We start from the raw sequence: 13,102 nt of genomic DNA on the forward strand, positions 1-13,102 counted from the left end.
CAAGAAAAAGACCATTGAGAAGAATTCTGTTCAGGCACATCCATCAAAATCACTGCCAAATTCCAAGGTACAGCAGAACCAGTATGATGAGCCTCCTGCACCTGAGACAAAGAAAAGACTAACATTACCAACTATATTACCATCATCAAGTCATCATGTGGTCCAAAACCAGAAGGCAACAAGCAAAGAAAATCTTATGGCAGTTGCTGAGGCCCTGAGATTACTGGAAAATGAGGACTGGGAAAAGAAGATCAGAGGGATTGACACCATCATCTCCCTGATATCCGTCCATCCTGAAACTGCTCGGCTAAGAATACAAGAACTGAGAATAGCAGTAATACAGGAAGTGACCAACTTAAGATCTGCAGTGTCTTTAGCTGCTATCAGGTGCCTAGACTTCATGTTCAGCAAACTGCAGGCAAACATGGACTGCAGCATCCACCAGACTGTCAGGGTATTGTTGCAAAAGGCTGGAGAATCAAACACCTTTATCCGTGAAGCAGTATGCAGCGCTTTATCATCAATGGTGGATAATGTAAGTCCAGGCCGTGCTCTAACAGCCCTGATAGAGGAAGGACTTAGCCACAAGAACAGCACTGTGAGGTCCACCACCGTCAAACATCTGTCAGGTTTGGTGGACAGAATGGGCCCAGAGTTCTTCCTTTCTGGTAAAAAAGGTATCACAGATCTGGTAATGGCAGCTGTAGCCAAATCTGTTCAGGATAGGTGTCCAGAAGCCAGGATGTATGGCAGGGAAATCCTGAGCAGTCTGTTTCCACACCCTAGACTGGACACAATGCTGGCCAAGTATGTACCCCCTAAAGACTTACCAGCCATAAAGCTCCTGCTGAAGAAATGTTCGAACTGATTACTGATCAAGACCCAAGAAAAAGTTATCAGAGTTTGCTTAACATAATACATGTATAAATGGAGGAGGAATGTGACCTACTGTATCCTGTGTTATAGCCCACCAAAGACTGATGCAGCCGGTGGGTCTAACTGACAAGGTATGCAGGAATTTGGGAAGGATTTCCAGTATGTGTCTAATGCTGTTCTACATGCATTTATATATATATACCGTAATAGTATTTGTGGGAGCGTTCATGTGGGAAAAGCCAGAAATCCACTCGTATAATTTCTTTAACTCCTTCAATTTATTTATGGTAAAGCTATTCCCTGCTCACTCCACTTTGCAGAGGTGGCGCCAGTTCATGTCATGGAAAATGGTCTTAGAGCCGGCGGAACCATACAAGGGCATGTTTTTGAGCTACAAGTTATACTTTTTAATGACACCATTTAAAGATGTTGTACATGATTTGTTTTTCATTTGCCCCCAGTCAGCAGCACCTGTGGAGAAATCCATACTCACCCCCTCCCTAAAGCTTAGTTCCAACTCTGAGGATCCTGGGCTCTCTTCACTGGACTTCCATTCCCCTTCTCTAAACTTCTACACATCATTTTTATAGGTATGTTTTTGGCAACATAAAACGTTTTGATCTGTGTTTTTTGCCTTGTTTTAGGGAGGCGAGGTAACAAAAAAACAATTCTAGTGTAGGATATATTTCTTCGGGTGTTTACCACACATGATGTAACTTTCTCCTCTTTCCACAGGTCAAGAAGTATTAAAGCAGTTCTTAATCCAGCAAGACTCTTTCAGATTCCCTGAAGGATATCACTGAAGAGGGAGCCCTATATCTGCACTTCACTGGCCCTGGGTCAGATTCACCAGCTGGTGGCATGCTTCATGTTGTTATATGAGACAAACAAGTCCTCTCCTCCACCTCTTCTAACTCTCGTAACTCTCTGGACTATATATTTGAAGGACACAGTGTAAAACAGCTCTATGATTAGACTTTCAACACCAAGAACCATCCATCTTTGTACAACATCTCAATCCCTGTTTTATCACTGACCTCCACCAAGCAGTGCACCTTTATACTAACAGGGCAACTTTTTCATGTACAACTTTATAAATGTTATTTACTAGACAGTACAGAGAATAAATACTATTGTGTCTTTCATTTGTCTGTAATGTTTTTTACTTTATTGTTTCAGTAAATATGTTATGGTGGGGTGGAGTGAGGTCGAGGCCATAGGCCCTGCCCCAAAGGTCCAGTTTTCTGGAGTAGCTGAAATCTCCACCAGATGACGCAATCATTTCTTACAAGGCTTGCCGCTTCTCACCACAAATTAAGCGCATCCACCAGGGATATCAAACACTGGCATAACATGCAGTCTTAATAAATTCTCCCCTAACTCTTAAAATACCCAATATTATTAGTAAAGCTGCCTTACTCCTGGCTATACTGCTCAGAGGACATTTCTACATCACAATTCTGTCAAAGTTTCTGTAAAACTGTGACAAAATAGCAATATACCAATGTACTCTTCAATAATTTTATCGAATACGTGATGCTCTGGAATATATAATATTCCAAACCATTATTACCTGTCTGTATCACACTTACATGCCACCTATTAAGCAAATATCAGTGATCAGCCTAAGAGCCTTTGTTAGGCCTCTAATTTCCATCCTAACCCATCAGCACCCTGCAAGCATGTCCTGGTGTTTGAAATGGGATACCAGAGGGAGCTCCTTTCTAATGTCCAAAACCTAAGATGGCTGAGGTATTGGGTTCAACTGCATTATGGTAAGAGCAGGACTATATAATACAGCCCTTTCCCCACTGCCAGGGTCTCCTCCTGACTGGTAAACCACCAGCCTACAACTGAGGCAGGAGGCCAGTATTTTCCCATTGCAGCTTAGGAGCCTCTTCTCTGCTTTCTAGGAGCACCATGCATTCACTCTGGCTGACTCCATATATGCTGTCAGTGTTTTGCCAATGAGGGGGTATCCACAAGCATTCAGACAGTGCTTAGGGATGCCCCTATATATATATAAAGGGGATATCCACCCCCTATAATACCCCCAAAATGTCTGTGCACCTCATACAGGTTATACTTACCCCACACCCTGGCACCTGCGTAGTTCCTGATGCCTGCACGGACGCTGCTGCATCTCCCCATTGCATGGATCAAAACATCCGGCGACAGGAAGGGGGGAAGACAATAGCAGGCTGAGATAGGGATGCACCTCCAGAGCATCACCCTCGATGCTAGGGAGGCTCGTTCCATTCCTGTTGCAGCCTGATATTGGCTGACCTTCCCTCCCCCGACCACCACCATGTGGCATCGGATGTTTTGATCCACGCATCAGGGAGATGCAGCGGTGGCTGTGTGGGCATCAGGAGCGACATGGATGCCAGGGAGCGTTATAAGCATAACCTGTATGAGGTGCCCGGAGATTTGGGATAACCCATTAAATTTTTATTCCCTCTCCTTCACTTTCATTAAATTGGTTCTGCTGGGTCTTGACCCCAGAACCTTCTTTTTGTAAAGTCCTCAGTAGTATTCTTCCCATGTATAACATACTGGTATCTACAGATACATCTTTTTATATGCCAGGACATTGTATGGCTGTTTTTGTTTTAGAAGGAGATCTTCGTATAACAACATATTCACACTATTGGAATCTGGCCAATTGGTTAATGTCCAACAGGAGTACAGAGAGGCTAAAACGTTACTATCTAAGTCATGGGACACTATTAGAAGATGGCTGGGAATAAAAGGATCTCTCCAGTGTACTCCTCTCTGGCATAATTTCCAATTACAAGCCTTAGAAAAATTAGCCAAGGACCAGTTTTGGCAAAAAAATAATATTTTATATGTTACACAGGTAGTGAAGAATGGAGAGATACTTCCGTTCTCGATGCTAGCACAAAGGGAGACTATGGGTAACTTGTCCTGGTTCAGATATAATCAGCTACGCTCAGCACTATGTAGTGTAAAGGATAAATCACTTTTGGAGATAGTTATGCAACGGACCAGGTTCCTACCAGGGGTCCCTTAACCCCTTCACGCAACATCACGTACATGTACGTGGGGGCATGTGGTGCCTCACCGCATCTCCACGTGCATGTACGTGATTGGCTTTCACTGTCAGCGCAGGGACCTAAGCGCTGAAGGTTCAGTGAAGCCGGCGTGCTGGGGTTGCTAGGCAACCAGAGAAGCCGGAAGGAACTGTATTGGAGCCCTGACCCGCCCACGATCGCTGTGATTGGTCCAATACTGCAGAGGGACCAATCGCAGCTCATCGGGGCAGGTAAGGGGGGGTTAGGGAGGGACTGTGTGCTTCTCCTTCTCTGATCGTCCCCATTCCTGTCAGGGAAGCGATCAGAGAAGGAGATAGTGTGAAAATCTGCTGTACCTATAACATGTATACTAGTCATGGAGCACTGCTACTTAGCGCTCCATGACTAGTATACTCGTCCTGGCATTCAACTGTCAACATGTATGCAGACATGGTGACAGCGCTGAGTGCCGGCTGTTACACACAGTCAGGCACCCAGGGTCAATGCTGAGGGGGGTCCTGTGACCCCCCGTATCGGCGATCGCTGCAAACTGCAGGTCAATTCAGACCTGCGGTTTGCAGCGCTTTATGTAGTTTTTGATCCCTGCGGTCCCTGACCGCAGGGATCAGAAACCTAAAAATTGGCAAAAATCTATTTTTTTTAACCCCCCCCTGCCCCCCTGAATTCATTTATGTGGCGGGGTGCAGGGGAGCGGTTTGTGGGCGGTGCGGGGCAGTGCGGCAGTTGCGGGAGGCAGGTGGTGCGGCAGGCGGAATCGCGATCCCCCGCCCGCCTCCCATTATAATAATCGTTGGTGTACAGTGGTATACCAGGGTGTCAGCACATTGCTGACACCCTGGTATAAACGGCTGACATTGGTGATGCGATGTCAGCCGTTTAACCCTTTACATACCGCGGTCTGTACGGACCGCGGTATGGAAAAGGTTAACAGCTCAGGGAGCTCCCTCCCTCTCCCATCGGAGGGCTGCTGTGCCTTTGCAGCCCCCCGATGGGAGAGGGAGAGAGCTCCCAGGCAGCCCCCCGAAGCCCCGTCCTTACCCTTCCCCGTCTGCGCAGTTCTGACCATAACTGAGCAGACGGGGAAGGTTCCCATGGCAACAGGACGCCTGCTCAGGCGTCCTGCTGTCCATGGTGCTGAACAGATCTATGCTAAAAGCATAGATCTGTTCAGTGTAAGTAAAATATAGTACAGTACAATATATATATATATTGTACTGTACTGTATTATACAGACATCAGACCCACTGGATCTTCAAGAACCAAGTGGGTCTGGGTCAAAAAAAAGTAAAAAAAGTGAAAAAAAAAGTAAAAATCAAAAAACACATTTATCACTGATTAAACATGAGAAAAAAAAAATTCCCTACACATGTTTGGTATCGCCGCGTCCGTAGCGACCTGATCTAAAAAACGGTCATTTTACTTTTCCCGAACGGTGAACGCCATAAAAATAAAAAATAAAAAACTATGATGAAATTGAAATTTTGCCCACCTTACTTCCCAAAAAAAGGTAATAAAAGTGATCAAAAAAGTCGCATGTACGCCAAATTTGTAACAATCAAACTGTAATCTCATCCCGCAAAAAATGAGACCCTACTTAAGATAATCGCCCAAAAACTGCAAAAACTATGGCTCTTAGACTATGGAAACACTAAAACATAATTTTTTTGGTTTCAAAAATGAAATCATTGTGTAAAACTTATATAAATTAAAAAAAGTATACATATTAGGTATTGCCGCGTCCGTATCGACCGGCTCTATAAAAATATCACATGATGTAACCCCTGAGGTGACCACCGTAAAAAAATAAAAATAAAAACGGTATAAAAAAAGCAATTTTTTGTCATCTTACATCACAAAAAGTGTAATAGCAAGCGATCAAAAAGTCATATGCACCCCAAAATAGGGCCAATCAAACCGTCATCTCATCTCACAAAAAATGAGACCCTACTTAAGATAATCACCTCAAAACTGTAAAAACTATGGCTCTTAGACTATGGAGAAACTAAAACATTTTTTTTGTTTTAAAAATGAAATCATTGTGTAAAACTTACATAAATAAAAAAAATTGTATACATATTAGGGATCCCCGCGTCCGTGACAACCTGCTCTATAAAAATATCACATGATCTAACCTGTCAGATGAATGTTGTAAATAACAATAAAAAAAACGATGCCAAAAAAGTTATTTCTTGTTACCTTGCCGCACAAAAAGTGTAATATAGAGCAACCAAAAATCATATGTACCCTAAACTAGTACCAACAACACTGCCACCCTATCCCGTAGTTTCTAAAATGGGGTCACTTTTTTGGAGTTTCTACTCTAGGGGTGCATCAGGGGGGCTTCAAATGGGACATGGTGTCAAAAAAAACTGTCCAGCAAAATCTGCCTTCCAAAAACCGTATGGCATTCCTTTCCTTCTGCGCCCTACCGTGTGCCCGTACAGCAGTTTACGACCACATATGGGGTGTTTCTGTAAACTAAAGAATCAGGGCCATAAATAATGAGTTTTGTTTGGCTGTTAACCCTTGCATTGTAACAGAAAAAAAAATATTAAAATGGAAAGTTTGCCAAAAAAGTGAAATTTTGAAATTGTATCTTTATTTTCCATTAAATCTTGTGCAACACCTAAAGGGTTAACAAAGTTTGTAAAATCAGTTTTGAATACCTTGAGGGGTGTACTTTCTTAGATGGGGTCACTTTTAGGGAGTTTCTGCTCTAGGGGTGCATCAGGGGGGCTTCAAATGGGACATGGTGTCAAAAAACCAGTCCAGCAAAATCTGCCTTCCAAAAACCATACTGCGCACCTTTCCCTCTACGCCCCGCTGTGTGGCCGTACAGTAGTTTACGGCCACATATGGGGTGTTTCTGTAAATGGCAGAGTCAGGGCAATAAATATACAGTCTTGTTTGGCTTTTAACTATTGCTTTGTTAGTGGAAAAAATTGGTTAAAATGGAAAATTAGGCAAAAAAATTAAATTCTCAAATTTCATCCCCATTTGCCAATAACTCTTGTGCAACACCTAAAGGGTTAACAAAGTTTGTAAAATCAGTTTTGAATACCTTGAGGGGTGTCGTTTATAGAATGGGGTCATTTTTGGGTGGTTTCTATTATGTAAGCCTTGCAAAGTGACTTCAGACCTGTAGTGGTCCCTAAAAATTGGATTTCTGAAAGATTTCAAGATTTGCTTCTAAACTTCTAAGCCTTGTAACATCCCCAAAAAATAAAATATCATTCCCAAAATAATTCAAACATGGAGTAGACATATAGGGAATGTAAAGTCATCACAATTTTGGGGGGTATTACTATGTATTACAGAAGTAAAGAAACTGAAACTTTGAAATTTGCAAATTTTTCCAAATTTTTGGTAAATGTGGTATTTTTTTTATGCAAAAAAAAATAATTTTGGGACTTAATTTTTACAGTGTCATGAAGTACAATATGTGACGAAAAAACTATCTCAGAACGGCCTGGATAAGTCAAAGCGTTTTAAAGTTATCACCATTTAAAGTGACACTGGTCAGATTTGCAAAAAATGACCTGGTCCTTAAGGTGAAATAAGGCTGTGTCTTGAAGGGGTTAAAGTGAAAGAATCCCTGGCCTGTCGTGACGCCACTTGCTTTGCAGTGGGCAGTTGACAGCATCTGGGGTATCCTTTGCCCCTTAGGAGGTTTCTACGAAATATGTCCCTCTTATAGAGCAAGTAAATGTGACACCAGCTGCGGTTAAGCAGCGGAAGCACAAGGCTCCCTTTTGTAGATGGTGATGCTGGTACCCAGGGTAGGATTGCCAGAGTGGTGCAGGGTGGCCTACAATCTCTGTAGATGTTGTTTACATGTGTCACGGTGTTCCTACCTGGATATCCTTTGATCCCTGACGTGGTGTGGTCCGAGGCAGTGCAAAAGGGGCAGTAGAACTTGGATTGTGAATAAGTAGAATACATGGAGTCCAGACTTTGTAGTCACGTTGAACACAGCTTTACTTGGCATAAATGGTAATCCAAACAATCCACAAACAGTATCTTGGTCATCAGCAGGTCATGGCTTAGGCTACTTTCACACTCGCGTTTGATGCGGATCCATCTTGTATCTGCACAGACGGATCCGCACCAATAATGCAAATGCTTGTATCCGTTCATAACGGATCCGTTTGCATTATTATTTTTAAAAGTCAATGGGGGATGGATCCGTTTTCAATTACACCATATTGTGTCAGTGAAAAACGGATCCATCCCTATTGACTTACATTGTAAGTCAAGACGGATCCATTTGGCTCCGCATAGTCAGAACAGACGGTCACCAAAATGCTGCATGCTGCCTTTTAGTGACGTCTTAAAAACGCAACGCAGACCAAACGCAGCAAAATTGATGCATTCTGAACGGATCCTTATCTATTCAGAATGCATTGGGGCTTAACTGATCCGCTTTGGGCCGCTTGTGAGAGCCCTTAAACGGATCTCACAAGCCGACCCAGAAACGCCAGTGTGAAAGTAGCCTTACACTGGCAGGCAATTACTTCTCTACAACAATCTAAGCTCTGCTATGCTAGCTGGAGTAAGTAGGAACTCTTCCTATTCTGCTGGAACTGAGTTTAGCTGTCTGTAGTCTGTCTCTCACTTCAATCCTAGGAACTTCTTGTCCTGGCTTTGGAGTACCTCAAGCTCTAGCTTCAGCTTGGATGTTGCACAACCTCCAGTGATAAGGCTGGCGTAGGACTAACAGAACCTGTCCAGACCGGACCAGGCCTGCTGCCTTCCCCTAGCAGGGGTAAAGTCAGACAAGACCCCTCACGCAACCTCTAGAGGGAGAGAGAGAATGGACAATCCAATCTATTCAATCAAACTAGCACTGCCAAGTGTTGCCGCCATCTGCTGGTGGACCAGGCAATTACATGAATATAACAGCTTTACATGAATAAATATGTACGGTGAAGATAAATACACTACTGCATTAGATGACACTTTATATTAGCCTATAGGAAGTAGTAGAAAGGTGCCAAGGAGTGGTAATGGCACTCCGGGACATTACAGATATTTCTACTGTTTTAAATAATTTATTAGGGAATTTAGATCAAAGCGTTAAGATTGCACAGTTGTATAAATTACTACTAAAAGCACTATTTATTAAAACGCAATCACCCGGCCAAAGGGCCTGGGGAGTTGATTGCCTAAGGATTCAAGTAGAAGGTTGGGGGAATATACATATTTAATTTAAATTCAATATCTCACAATTTGAATCACGTATTGGTACAATTTAATTAGAGGTGGGACGACGAATCCCTCGAATCCACGAATCGCGCGAATCTTGCTGGATTCGTGGACTCGAATCCCGACGTAATTTATGCAGCGACGTCGCAACTCCATATCTGTATCGCCGTCCTCAGGACAGCGATACAGATGCCTGTGCTGTGGCGGGGCAGGGGAGGGAGAGGCGTGTTCCTTCTCCTTACTCTGATAGGCTGCAGGCACTAGGCAGTACAGTGCGGGACACAGGCCAGAAGAGGCCTGCATCTCATCGCTGACATGGAGGTAAGTATAAGTGTTTATTTTTTTTTATATGTACAATAGTTTTACTGGCACATTAGGGGGCTCTTGTTACTGGCACATGATGGGGGGGCTCTTAGGAGGAGGAGGTGGTTCAGACAAACTGACGCGGTTTGAGCCTCTTCAGCTGCCGTCCTTGAGGTTGTTGGTTCTCGGGTGGCTTCTGTAGTCTTAACTGCTGGCTGCTGCACTGCAGAGATGTGTTTGTGAGCTCCGGGGTAAGTTGTGTGCGTAGCTCTGTGTTCTCCTATGTTTCTCATTGCACTCACTGAACTGCTTTCAGGGCCTGTGCGAGCTAATCTCGTGGCGCCCCCCCCGGTTCACCTAAACATACACAAAGAGGAAAACAATCTTTGTAACAAACAGTTTTCTTTTATTACAGATAATTTAAGTGCAAGTGCAAACAAGTACAATCATACCCAGTGTCACCCATAGCCAGTCTCCTGCCCCCCTAAATCATACCCTGTCACCTTTGCCCAGTCCCCTGCCCCCTTTAATCATACCCAGTGTCACCCAGAGCCAATCCCCTGCCCCCTTAATCATACCCTGTCACCTTTACCCAGTCCCCTGCCCTTCTTAATCGTACCCAGTGTCACCCTTACCCAGTCCCCTGCCCCCTTAATTAGACCCTGCCCCCCTTAAATTAAGGGTGACAGACACTGGGTATGAAAAAGGGGCAGGGAACTGGCTTTAGTTGACACTGGGTATGATTAAGGGGGCAGGGGACTGGGTAAAGGTGACGGGGTATGATTAAGTGGGGCAGGGGACTGGCTATGGGTGACAATGGGTATGATTAAGGGGGGCAGGGTCTAATTGAGGGGGCAGGAGACTGGGTAAAGGTGACAGGGTATGATTAAGGGGGGCAGGGGACTGGCTATGGGTGACACTGGGTATGATTAAGGGCCTTAATCATACCCAGTGTCACCCATAGCCAGTCCCCGGCCCCCTTAATCATACCCTGTCACCTTTACACAGTCCCCTGCCCTTCTTAATCATACCCAGTGTCACCCTTACCCAGTCCGCTGCCCCCCTTAATCATACCCAGTGACTGTCACGGTGTCACCCACCTTATCCAGTCCCCTGACCCCTTAATCATACCCAGTGTCTGTCACCCTTATCCTTATCCAGTCCCCTGCCCCCAGGCCCCATTTAAAGAAAGATATTTGGTTAAAAAATAAAAAAGAGTACCGCACATACCTGTTACATCCAGTGACGTCTTCAGTGATGTAGACTTTCCTCAGCTTCATTCGGAGATAGGACCGTCATGATAACTTCTTTCAGCGTCTCGTCTCTGCAGAGTTTCACAGAAATTGATGGGGATTTCTCACTTTACTATCATCCTCAGATAACAGACCTCCCCCATAGTGCCCATAACTATAATGCCCTCTGTATAATTATAATATATACTGGTCCCTTTATATTATTATTATTATTATTATTATTATTATTATTATTTCCTCCTCTGTATTATTATTATTAATATTGTAATGGCCTCCTCTGTAGTATTATAGTAATAATTATGCCCCTCCAGCATACAGTCCCATGTAAGATACAACCTTCCCCCTGCCTTCAGCCCCTCCAGCATACAGTCCCATGTAAGACACATTACTTCCCTGCCTTCAGCCCCTCAAACATACAGTCCCATGTAAGGTAAATCACTCTCCTGCCTTCGGCCCCTCCAGCATACAGTCCCAAGTAAGGTACATGACTCTCCTGCCGTCAGCCCCTCCAGCATACAGTCCTATGTAAGATACAACCTTCCCCCTGCCTTCAGACCCTCCAGCATACAGTCCCATGTAAGGTAGATCACTCTCCTGCCTTCAGCCCCTCCAGCATACAGTCCCAAGTAAGGTACATCACTCTCCTGCCTTCAGCCCCTCCAGCATGCAGTCTTGTGTAAAATACATCATTCTCCGCCTTCAGCCCCTCCAACATACAGTCCTATGTAAATAATATCACACTCCCTCTCTTTGCCGTCTGCCTTCAGCCCCTCCAGCATACAGTCCCATGTAAGATACATCACACTCCTGCCTTCCAGTCCTTCTTGCACAGTCCCATGTAAAATGCATCACTCATCCTGCCTTCAGCCCCTCCAGCATACAGTTCAATGTAAAATATATCACTCCCCCTGCCTTCAGCTCCTCCAGCATACAGTCCCATGTAAGATACAACGCCCCTCCAGCATACAGTCCCATGTAAGACACATCACTTCCCTGCCTTAGCCCCTCCAGCATACAGCCCTATGTAAAATAATATCACTTCCCTGCCTTCAGCCTCTTCATCATACAGTCCCATGTAAATAATATCACCCCAACTACCCTCTCTTCAGACCCCTCTAACATACAGTCTCCAGTACAAAGATGATTCCTTCTCCCTTCAGCCCCTGCAAAAAGCCCCCCCCCCCAAGTAAAAATAACTGTCACTATTCTCCTCCACATACTTACCTTGCAGACTCTGCTCCTGCTCTGTAGAATTCCCGGCACATATTTAGGCCACGCCCCCTGGGTGACGAGACTCCGCCTCTTCCCCTGACATCATACCTCCTAGGATCAACTACATTCTACACACTACGCTCGCTCTACTGCCTCATAGGCTTCATGCCACTAGCCTGAAGCCTATGAGGAAGAACAGAGGGGACAGGAGCCATAGGCTCCCATGATCCTCATTTTAGTGTTTGCTGCCTGGCGCCCCCTGCAATTTTGCACCTAATCTCGGCTCAGGTCGGGCCGGCCGGATGCTGTAGCCTGTAGAGACCGACTGAAAGCTGTGTCGGCCGCCCCTGTTGCCATGGCGCCCTGTGGCGCACAGCTCGCACACCCCAAAAGGCCGGCCCTGACTGCTTTACGTCTTATAGCAAGTCCGTAGTTCAGCCTCTTGAAACTACAGCACCGAGCATGCTGTCAGGAGAGGGATGGAGTAGTAGTAGTGACTTCTTATAAGTTGTGTTGTGCTGGTCTGCTGCTGTCCTTTGATATGTGAGTGGCAGGCTGATGATGGGGGTCATAGTACCAATGCACTTCCCAACGATCTTGTCACTTTTTTGTAGACACAAGAAGTCCCTCTCTTATGAGACATGCAGAGGGTGCAGTCTAACTGTGACTGCACACACCTGAAGCTGTCCTATAGACCAAGCCTGTGGTCCTCATTACAGGCAGTTATTGGGAACTTTGGGAAGTAACTGCCTGCTCCTCCCAGGAGGTGAGAGCTGCATTTACATGTAGTGATCCTTTCCTCTGTATGGGGATGATTTTCTAGTACCACGTCTGTGATCATTCATCCCCATACAGATCCATTGTTTCTGGACAGCACATCCCTGGACAATTCTTATATACACCCACCTCTAAATGTTATATTTTGCTATTTTGCATAGATTGTATGTTACACCCTTATGGCTTAATAAATGCGGCTTAAGAGATAGTTCTAAGTGTCCACGGTGTGACTTACCTGGGGCTGATCACGTACATATGCTTTGGTCCTGCCCAGAACTTAAACAATATTGGTCTGCGATTCATAACTTTGTTACCCATAAATTGAAACTCTCGATTCCATTTATGGTTGATTGCTGGATATTGAGTGATCTTTCTAAGGTAGATTGCCATAAATATAAGAAGATTTTTTTGAGTAGAATA

Source organism: Bufo gargarizans, chromosome 9 (assembly GCF_014858855.1).
Source record: "Bufo gargarizans isolate SCDJY-AF-19 chromosome 9, ASM1485885v1, whole genome shotgun sequence".
Classification (NCBI taxonomy): domain Eukaryota; kingdom Metazoa; phylum Chordata; class Amphibia; order Anura; family Bufonidae; genus Bufo; species Bufo gargarizans.